Raw genomic sequence first — 10,518 nt, 5'->3', positions numbered from 1 at the left:
AAGTTTATGACTTATTCTCTAAAAATATTTATACAAACAAATTAAATGATGGCATCCTCTACTTGGCCTTTTACAGTTTTATGGACCACCTTGATTGCATTTCTTTAAATATTATTATCAAAAAATATAGCATAACATGTTATAAGGTTATAAAAACCATGCATAAAATATTGTAACAAAAAGAAAACTTGGCAAAGTGTTAAAAAATATAAGGGTGTAACATGAACATAATACACGTTTTTCTTTCCACCTTAAAATGTGGGTCGGGGCATTATGGGCAGATGGCAAATTGGTAATGGGAAAGTGGGTATGATGGACGGTTGTGATTAACTGCTTGTGTGATAATCGTGGAGGAACACACGCCGTTGATGAAAGTACTTTGTAATTGATTTTTTTCCTTAAATTGCAGTTAGGAAAAGTATTTGTTTTCCTTAATCATTCTCTAATTGTGGGGTCTAGCAGCAGGAGGTTTGAGTTTTTCAATAAAGACTCAATTTCGATTCACATTTGTGTTATTTTAGGTGGATATTGTTAATGAAGAATTTGAGTTAGGTCTTGCGAGGTTGTCAGTTTTGATCCCCATCCTGCCCGGGTTTTCATCCCACTGTGTGTTACGCCAGAGAGTTCTGTTCTTGTGGCGGCACAACGACTGTCAAGTGGCAACCGTCAGTATGGTTTTCTGGGAGAATGTTCAAACCAAATCAGGTACGCACGGTTAAGACAACATAGTATGACCATAGTTGGGCAACGGGACTCTCCAAATAGGAGACTACGGTGTCCTAAACACAAAAAGAAAGTTGTCGTTCTAAAAAAATTACTAATTTAATATGGTTGAAAAGGTATTTGTCAAAATCAGCGTGGATTTTTGGATGGCGGATTTCTCTAAAACATGAGGTAGTGGGCTAGGAATACCTAGCATTGTATACGATCATAGACGTATGAGGTCACATTTTATCATTAGGTAATTCAGGTAGTCTGACTTTACTAGTTAGTCGTTCAAAAAAAAATGTTTTTTTTTTTAAATATGTTTCTCTCGCATATTTAATTGGCTAAAACCTAATTAGTTAATAATAAGGGGAAAGGGCATTTTCAGGTACCCCTGGCAAGTAGGATTACCTTGTGGCTCCACTATGCCTAATAATTCATGTAGAGAGAAGAGGGAGTAAAATATGAAAATAATTTAGGAAGAAATGACACCACTAATTATGAGATTCTACTTTAAATATGAGATTCTACTTTTGGAGGGAGGCGAAAGCCCCAAAACATCTGGGTGCGTTGCCTCCGAGCTGTTTTGGAAGCGTTTTAAGAGCAAAATTTTTTCAAAACGTTTTGTACAAAATGCTTGAAATTAGAAGAAGATGAAGACATAAAATTGTGGACCAATGGAGAATAAGGAGGGGGCGCGTTCCCTCTCCATGGCCTCCACCACTACGTTTAGTCTAACATAGTTTAGAATAGTTGATATTAAATATAAGATGACGGTACCAGATTGATGAAATTTTATCGTAATCTGGGTGCTTTAAAGAAACATATTAGTGCCTAAAATAAATCGTTGTTTATATAAAAGTATTGTTTTTATGATAGTTTAATCTTTGTTTTTAACATTTATATTTTTTTAAAAGAATTTCTTCTACGTTATTGATGTTTATTTTATAATGTGTGGTAAGATTTATAATTAATATTTTAGCATAGTATTTGGAATTGCGTTTCTTTGGACCACACCCCCATATAAGCCTTTTTAAGTTTAAAGAAATCTACACTTTTTAATTTCTACGTTACGCTAGTTTTGTACTTTAATTAATAAATTAAAACCCCCTCTATAAACTCAATTAATCTTTTAAAATTATAAATAAGATGAACATCATACTTTTGTGTGTGTTTTATAAGATGCAATCTATTTTTATCGTATCAAGTTATTGTTGTTACTTAGTAATCTTTTCTTTTATGTATAACTAGCATTTTATCCGGCGCAACCTGGTAGAACCCGGATAATGGTAAAAACCAAGCTTTAGCGAACGCCAGGGTTGAGGCGGTAAGTCGACGCGAAATCGGTCGGTTTCAGTCACGTGTGTTATTGTACTGGAACTAAAGCCAAAATAAAAACAAAAAATAATAAAATTTGAGGTGGACCAAGTGGGGTCGGCCGGTAAAACTTGGTCGTTGGTAAAACCCTACCGTTGTCAATCTCGGGCGTTGAGACGGTGAGTCTACGCAAATTCGGTTGGGTTCTGTCACGTTCGTTACAGTATCGGAACTAAAACAAAATCGGCATTTGGTTGGTTTTAGCTACGTTTGTTACGGTACTGGAACTAAAAAAACAAAATTGGCATTCGGTTGGTTTTCGTTAAGTTTGTTACGGACCGAAACTAAAAAAAAAAACTAAAAATGTCCAATAAGTGTTCCGTCGGTTTACATTACATTTGTTACGAATCGAAACTAAAACAAACTTAAAAGGATCAATAAGGTGCCGCAAAGTTTCCCAGTCGGGACTTTGCGGCACCAAACTTTGTAATTATATAATATAATAATTTTAAGTTTGATTTGTGTTCTAGTTGATCTTCTAGTGATCCATTAAGTACATCTAGAGCTCGTAAAACATGTTCTATTTTGTTAAACAGGGATTGTTTGACACGATATGTATAACACGACTATTGGACTCGAACACGGCATATTTAACAAATCTTGCCATTTTCTTGAACACTGATAAGAACATGTTGATTAGTTCAATAACATGAAACATGTAACCACGATTGAATAATGAATATAAGTATTGAGCCTATTTTGACATGTTAATCAAATCATTTTACCTTAAGGGACATGTTTATAATCCATACCTTTTACCTTAAAACACAAATTAGTTTAATTTCACGTCATAAAATGGCAACTTTATTGTATTCGTTACTGACTTTTGACGAATTATTTTACTCACTAAACATATATACAATGTGCTATAAAGGGAAAATAACATTCATTATAAACTATAGTACTATACTGATGATGATGATGATAGAAAATCATTAGAGAACTATATATTAATGAACAAACTTTTGACACAACCCGAATACAACAATAAACATAAAATATTAATTAAAAATAATTATGTTAAAATCTTATGACTCGTTTGGCAACTTTGCTTGCCACTAATAGTGCTGAATAAAGCAAATTGTACAACTGTAAGGGCATGCTTCTTTATTAAAAGTTGGAGTGATTTACAATATTCATTATTAAACCATCTATCAACACACACATATACACATGTTTCAATCTGTATGGATATGGGAATGTTTTGTACTTCAGTTTATTTTGGTTGGCTTCAGTAGCATCATTAGTCAAACACCAAATCATTTGACTTTTTAGGTCAAATGATTCTTGTGATCAATTCTAATATAATTGCTGTTGACCTTAAAAGTCAACTTTAGCCAATAACTGTCTATAGCCTAAACCGGAATAGTAGACCAACCGATCAACCTGCACCATTTTAATCACTCAGTTTGACATACCAAAAGATATGAGTTTGACTTTTCAAGAAACAGGCCCGGATATTGCACACGTTAGCGGCCAACATAATAGAAAAGCAGTTATGTTAAGGACAAGTAGAGACACACAGACATAATTAAGTATGACTACAAACATTCCTAATAATCCACATAAAAACTTTAACCTTAATACAAATGGCCAAAAGCAAGGGTTCGTTTCTTGTAAGCCAGCCCGCCTGTAACAACAAAAGGCTAGCAGTCAATTCTTTAAATCATGTCATAAAGATCAAACTTTTAAGCAACAATTGAAACTTAGGTTTAGTACGTACCTGGTTAAGCATCTTCCTGAGGTTCTTGTTGCTGCTGTTGTGGCCACATAGGCTGAGCCATGTACGGGCGAGGTTGCTGCCCGTAAAGTGCTTGAGGATCCATGGGCTTACCCATATACATCCCCGAACCACCAACCTGTGGTGGCGGCATATAGTAATACGGTACACCCTCGGTTGGGGCTCCAACTGGAACAGGCCCGGTTCTTGGGATTGTAGAAGCAATCACTTCATCTTTCAAATCTTCACGCGGTACTATATCAACCAAAAAGTCAAATATATCGGTCCTCATGATTGCAGCAGCAATGTCGTTTTTCTGAAGGGTACGCCTTTTGTTTTCTTCAGTGTGGTTCCATGACCTTAAACTCAACTCAAGTATAAACATTTCACACGCACGTGCAAATATGACGGGTGCTTCAGCTGATATCATCCTCACATCTTCATCTGCCTTCATGATTTTCTTGATTCTAGCCAATGGAAGGCTATGGTTTTTGAAGTCAGTGGTTTGTTCAATTTCTTGGTACTGATTTGCCCAGAAAGTTTGGAGCTGTTGTTGCAGTTGCTGTTGTTGTTGCTGGTGGATGTGCTGGTAAGCAAGGTGTTGTTGGGCCAGTTGGGCTGGGGGAGAAGAGAGACCGGATGTTTGAGATGGTGGGACCGTCCCACCTGGGCCCATCATTTGATTTGGCGGGTAAGGCACCATGCTGTAAGGCATTTGAGCCGAGCTACCCACAGCCCCCATGCTTGGGGGCTGCCCGTGACCTTGTTGATCCATCTTCACAGCAAAACGATTAAATGAATCTAACGATCAGCTCAATAGAATAATTCTATGAAATCAATGCATATAGAAACACGTTATCATGATCATTTATTGCAATGCAGTTTTGTATGCCACGCAACTTTGGCAAGTACTCTATAAATGCACCCTATGTTAGTATGTTACTACAAACATAATTTACGAACTAACACTCCACAGGCTAAGTAACATTTCAAACACGCAATCGTATTTCATTTCCAAATAACACTCTTAGATCTTTCTTTGCAGGAGGGTTGACTTGTTAGGCTGCTAATCTACGAGATTCCATCTCAATAATGCATACAATCAACAGTCAAATAGTTACAGAAAACTCATCATAGAGTGAAGAAGAATGACTGGCCAAACAAATATAGGGCCTTCCATAACGATCAACATACGCTAACTATAAAACAGGAAAGTAGAATAGCAAGCTATCAATGTCGCATTGCATACAAAAACAGTATCAATTAAAACTTAAAAAAGTTAAGTTACTTTTACATCTATAAACAGACATTCTCCAATATTATCATATGATGTAATTAGAAGCAAGCAAGTCCTTTAATTATTAATAACAAAATATCAAGAATATTTATCAACTAATAAAATACTTTTAAAAATAAACCTAATACAGTCTAATAAATAAAATCACCATCAGCACTCTTTAACCAATACATTTATGCATAAAAAACACAAATTTCATCAAATATCATCAAATTAAAGCTCAGACAATACAAAAACCCTAACAAAACACTAAAATTAGGGCATATATACAAGCAAAACTAAACATATACCTCTGTATACACCTTTATATGACTTCGATCGAGCTTACAGCGAATCCAACGAAATTGAGCAAAATATCTGAAATTGCAAGCAGATCGAGTTGAATTATAGAAAGATCATGTGATGAATTGAATAGTTATAAGAGAATTAGAGATCAAACCTGTTGTTTATTGTTGGATTGAGTAGCCAAGTGTGAGCTAGGGTTCGAGAGTGTTGTTGATCGGAAAAAGTAGTAGTAATAATAATAATAATAATAATAATAATAATAATAAAATAATAATAATAATAATAATAATAATAATAATAACGACGCGGATTGATACCTAATATTTGGGGGTATTGTATATGGTGTATACAAATAAATAGATTTATTAGTATACCTTTTTTATAATATTAAGTAGAGGTGCACAAACCAGTTTGGATTGAAACTGGTTCGGTTTGATTAACAAAAGTAAAAAAAGATTTATGATTGGTTTTGGTTCGGGTTGAAACCAGTTTTTTGACCAAGTTTGATTGGTTTAGGTTCGGGTTTTGGTCGGTTTAGGTTCGGGTTTTAGCCAGTTTCGGTCAAGAAAATTACAATCTGGTTCCGAACCTATGGTTTCAGTCAGTTTCAAACAAGTTCGGTTTCAGTTTGATTTTTGGGTCGATTTAGTTAACTGGTTTCGGTCGATAAAATTATAGACCGGTTTCGAACCTACGGTTTCAATCGGTCCAAACCGGTTTCTACATAATCGGTTTCAAACCATTTCAGTTTCAGTTTGATTTTCGGGTCGGGTCGGGTCGGTTTGCCGGTTTTGGTCGAGAAAACTTCAAATTGGTTCTGAATCTACATTTTCAATCGGTTCCAATCTGGTTTCTAAATAATCAGTTTCAAACATCTCTACTGCAATTGGACCATTTTGTTTAGTATTTGAAAATAATAAGTATTCAAGTTTCAAACTAGTTTGGTTTCAATTTGATTTTCGGGTCAGCTTGGTTAACCGGTTCTTCTAACCACTTCTATTATCAAGTTTCAAAATTATAGATGGTAAGTAATTGAAATAACATCTCAAAATCAATTTGTCTTGATCCATTTCAACAAAAATATAAGATGTTATGCAAGTTATATAAAGTTGACGGTATCATATAGCCATGACCACCCTCTGTAAAGAGCAAGCTAGTCGTGAAACTGGCTAACTTTCAGTGTGATATACTTGTGTTGTCACGCGAGAGAAAAATCACAACTATAGTCATGATATACGTGGCACAAATGTTGCGTTACCTTTTTTACTTATGTATCAATAGCTTGTCCACATTGCTTGTGAATGCATATTCTAAATGACCATTAGTCGTGAGGAGAGCTAACTTATACGATATCTCATGAAGAGACAACTGAAGTAATACTCGAGGCCTTTCGGTTCACTAAATTAACTGCTACTCTAGGGTGGTTCGTATTTTTTGGATAAAATGATGCCTTTCGGATCACTAAATTAATTGCTACTCTAGGATGGTCCGTATTTTTTTGGATAAAATACTCGTTATGAATGGTATAGGTATGGTTTTATGACTTATTACCTCATTTATAGACAATTTGCAGTTGAATTTTTTAGCTATTAGGGTTGATGTGGGAGAAATATAACTATTGTTCAACAACTCAGATTATGCATTTATAACACATTAATATAAACTAATTGATGATATACAAGCAAACATGGTTTACTTCAGTTAATGCATTTGTGTGATTTTCAACTTACCTGAGCCAAAATTAACTCATTAATCGTGAATAAATAAAAATCGCAAATATATTCTTATTCATAGGTTACATAATGAAGGAACTTACATTAAGCTACCAGTTCACGATTTTTTTTTTATGAAAAGAATTCAAGAAATAATAGTGTTTTGAGTTAACAAAGTCATCATTAATTCATTACTAGATTGTTAAATAAGAAGAAATATCATGTTATGAACCAAACAATTAAAAGAATTAGAGGTCAAACCTGTTGTACGTTGCTCGATTGAGTAGCAAAGTGTGAGAGAAGGATGAGCTTGTGTTCGACAGTGTTTATCGAAAAAGTAAGTGACAATAACGATGCAAATTGTACCTAACATCTGGGGGTATAGTTATATATATACCACGGAAAATAATAGGCTACGAAAGGGGAAAAGAACCAATAAACATTTATTACGGATGTCCTCTTGTTAACTAATTAAGTTTATTAATCCATCTTCCATTTCTTCGTTTGTGCTACCATTTCTTTGTTTTGGAATCCATTTCTTCATTTGGGCTACCATTTCTTCATTAAATGAAAGCCCAAACGAAGAAATGGAAGCCTAAACGAACAAATGGATTCCCAAAACGAATAAATGAAAGCCTAAACGAAGAATATCCTCTTTATTTGCTACAGCCCTCAATAGAATGTCTGGCTTGCGCTACCCGCAAGCTGGCCATTAACCTGTTAATGTCTGTTCATTAAAGGTTTTAGATATGACTTATATATATATATGAGTATTATGTGATTAAATTATGTATAACTAACATATGAATATGAATGTTAAGAAAAAAAACAACAATATAAACTTATCAAACCGAAGCGTTGATACTAACCAGTTTTAATAAGTTAATAAGTAATAAAGGTAATTAGTTAGGGGTCTGCAAAGTGAGTAACCCGACCCGAAGACCGATCCAACTGAGAATAAAAGACCGACGCCTGAACCGATGGGAATTATCGGGTATCGGTCTTCAACTAATCGGTTTATCGGTGCTTCGCATATACGACCGAACCCGACAAATAATCTTCAATATTTGAATCAGTTATGTATGAATCAAGGCAATGATGGATTCAACTGCAAGTATTAGTCCAAAAACATAGTCTTCATCAGATACATTAACCTTCAATCCTTCATACAAGATTACAATTTTTTTTTAATTTAAAGTATATGTTGAATGTTCTTCAAGATTCATCGTCTATAACTGATTAGAACAATTTGATTTCTCAATTTTGGTGTTTAATTGATCAATACAAGCTTAACTTATTGTTAGATTCACTACACCCTCCAACTAATCTATATAGGGATGAGACAGGACCGTACGTGTACCAATACCCGTACCTGTACCCGAAAGTACCCGTACCTAAAATCAGTAAATCTTGGTACCCATAACCGTACCCAAATTATATGGTACGGGTACGAGTACAGGTACTTTTGGTACAGTACTCGCTTTGGTACCTCTTTGTTCTTTTTTTTTTTAAATCTCCACTAAACTAGGTATCGGTAACAGTACGATACGACAATCAATTATCTATAATACCAAAACCGTAATACCGCAACCAAAACTAAACATGAAACAAATCAGCCATCATATAAAATCCATTCCTTTTCATTTTCTTAATTTATTGCTTCCTCAATTTCTATAGAAAAACATGAAAGAAAGTTAATACATGTTATTTAATTATATACACAATTACACATATACGTTCTAATGAAATAAAAATATACGAATACACAATATATGAATATACACATATAAATTGAGAATGAACTTATTCAAGTTTTGAAAATCCCGTTTGAAAGCTAAGTCATAAGTGTTGGAAACCTAATAAAAAACCTTACATATTCTAAACGGGTACTAGTACCCGTTATACCCGTACTTGTACCCGAAAGTACCCGTACCTATAATCAGTAAATTTGCGTAAACATACCTGTACTCAAAAGACATGTACAGGTACAGGTACGGGTACGGGTACTAAACAGGTACGGGTACAAGTATTTAGGAAAAAAAGCTCATCTCTAGATCTATATATAGAGGACCGATTTTATTAGTCTTAAATTAGGGTCGGGTCGGGATCGGGTTTTTTCGGGTCGGACCTAATTATGCACACCCCTGTAATTAGGTTGTATAAATAAAACGGCTCTTATCAATCATAAACAACCCTCAAAAAAAAATATGTCGGGTCAATCCCGAACCACCCACATATCCTCCGATGGCAACTCCACCACCAGCCACCAATCCGAAACCAAACCCAAACCCAAACCCAAGCACAAACCGCCGCCTGTCCGAGACGACTGCTGGTCGGAGGCCGCCACGTTCACCTTAATCGAGTCTTGGGAGATAAGATCCTCAAACTCAACACCGGCAGTCTCCGTCAACAACACTGGCAGGAAGTCGCTGACGCCGTCAACGCCCGTCACGGCCACGTCAAAAAATCTCGCCGGAGTGACGTTCAGTGCAAGAACCGAATCGATACTTTGAAGAAGAAGTATAAAGTCGAAAAGGTTTAGTTTCGCAACTGGGTTCTGATAATTACACCTCGCCGTGGCCGTTCTTCTCGCCGCTTGATTCCGTCATCGGATCCACCTTCAAACCCTCGCCGGCGCCGGCGAAACGGAAAACCCCGCTTCTGCTTCCGCCGTGTTCGGTGCCGGTGGGGCGGCGGTCGAAACGGCGGCGGCGGAATTTGTCCGGAGATCGGAACAACGGGTAAGGATGATGACGTGTACGGTGAGCTGGCGGAGGCGATAGGGAGGTTTGCTGACGTGTACGCTCGGGTTGAGGAGTCGAAGCAACGGCAGATGGTGGAGTTGGAGAAGCAGAGGATGCAGTTTACTAAGGATTTAGAGCTTGAGAGGATGAAGCTGTTGATGGAGTCCCAGGTGCAGTTGAGGAAGTTGAAGGCTGGTTCGGATGAGTCGGCTAGCACGAGCTGAGGCGATGGGGTACGTTTAGTGGTTGATGCACATAACTTATGTAACAAGATGGTGGTTAATGCGGTTTAGGTTAGTGTTTATGTTTTCAAGAAACAATATCGGTTGGAGCGTGTCTTAGTTATATGAATCTTGTAGGGGGGATTTTGAATGGTTTTAGTTGTTTACATAAAAATGATGTTAACATGTTTATATTTTTATTATTATGATTATACTATATATTAAAGCCACATGTACTGGGCGACATTGGGGTGGAACACCGCCCCCTGGGCGAAATGAGCGGGGGCTTGGGGTATTTGTCGCCGGGTGGAGATGATTTTATTATTATTATATTACTAGTGTGTGTGTGTTATATATATACATACATGTATATATATATTATTAATATATATATAATATATATATTATTATAATTATTATTAGCTTTTATATAGCTGTTAAACTGTGATCTTATTAT

General features: G+C 35.9%; 2 pseudogenes; one reads left to right on the top strand and one right to left on the bottom strand.

Annotated features, from left to right (window-relative positions):
* Window positions 1-3,581: 3,581 nt before the first annotated feature.
* Window positions 3,582-5,644, bottom strand: LOC143580309 (nuclear transcription factor Y subunit C-3 pseudogene; annotated as a pseudogene).
* A 3,657-nt stretch (window positions 5,645-9,301) lies between these two features.
* LOC143580326 (trihelix transcription factor ENAP2-like) lies at window positions 9,302-10,196 on the top strand (annotated as a pseudogene).
* The last annotated feature ends 322 nt before the right edge of the window (window positions 10,197-10,518 follow it).

Source organism: Bidens hawaiensis, unplaced genomic scaffold (genome assembly GCF_021521415.1).
Source record: "Bidens hawaiensis isolate Kalapana, Puna unplaced genomic scaffold, B.hawaiensis_p1.1 tig00030319_1, whole genome shotgun sequence".
Lineage (NCBI taxonomy): Eukaryota > Viridiplantae > Streptophyta > Magnoliopsida > Asterales > Asteraceae > Bidens > Bidens hawaiensis.
Note: the sequence above shows the minus strand (reverse complement) of the source record. Positions and strands in the feature narration are given on the sequence as shown.